The sequence below is a fragment of the Colobus angolensis genome, unplaced genomic scaffold, assembly GCF_000951035.1.
Source record: "Colobus angolensis palliatus isolate OR3802 unplaced genomic scaffold, Cang.pa_1.0 Scaffold187, whole genome shotgun sequence".
NCBI lineage: Eukaryota > Metazoa > Chordata > Mammalia > Primates > Cercopithecidae > Colobus > Colobus angolensis.
This window is the reverse complement of record NW_012115010.1, coordinates 1342291-1342631: the sequence shown is the minus strand read 5'-3', so window position 1 is coordinate 1342631 and position 341 is coordinate 1342291.

Genomic DNA, 341 nt, shown 5'->3' with positions numbered 1-341 from the left:
GAAATCACTTCAACCCAGAAGGCGGAGGTTGCAGTGAGCTGAGATTGCGCCACCGCACTACAGCCTGAGTGACAGAGACTCCATCTCAAACAACAACAACAACAGCAAAGAAACACACACACACATCTACTGTTTAACTGAGCAATCTTACTCTTAGAAATCTATCCTATGGAAATAAAACCACCCATCCATAGGGATAGGTGTGCAGTATAAGGATGCTCAGTGTAGGATTAGTTAGTTGCAAAACACTGAAAACAGTAAATGCCCATCAGCAAATGGTTGAATAAATGGTTAACAGCCATTCAGTGAAATATGATGCAGTCTTTAAAAACGGAACTGAG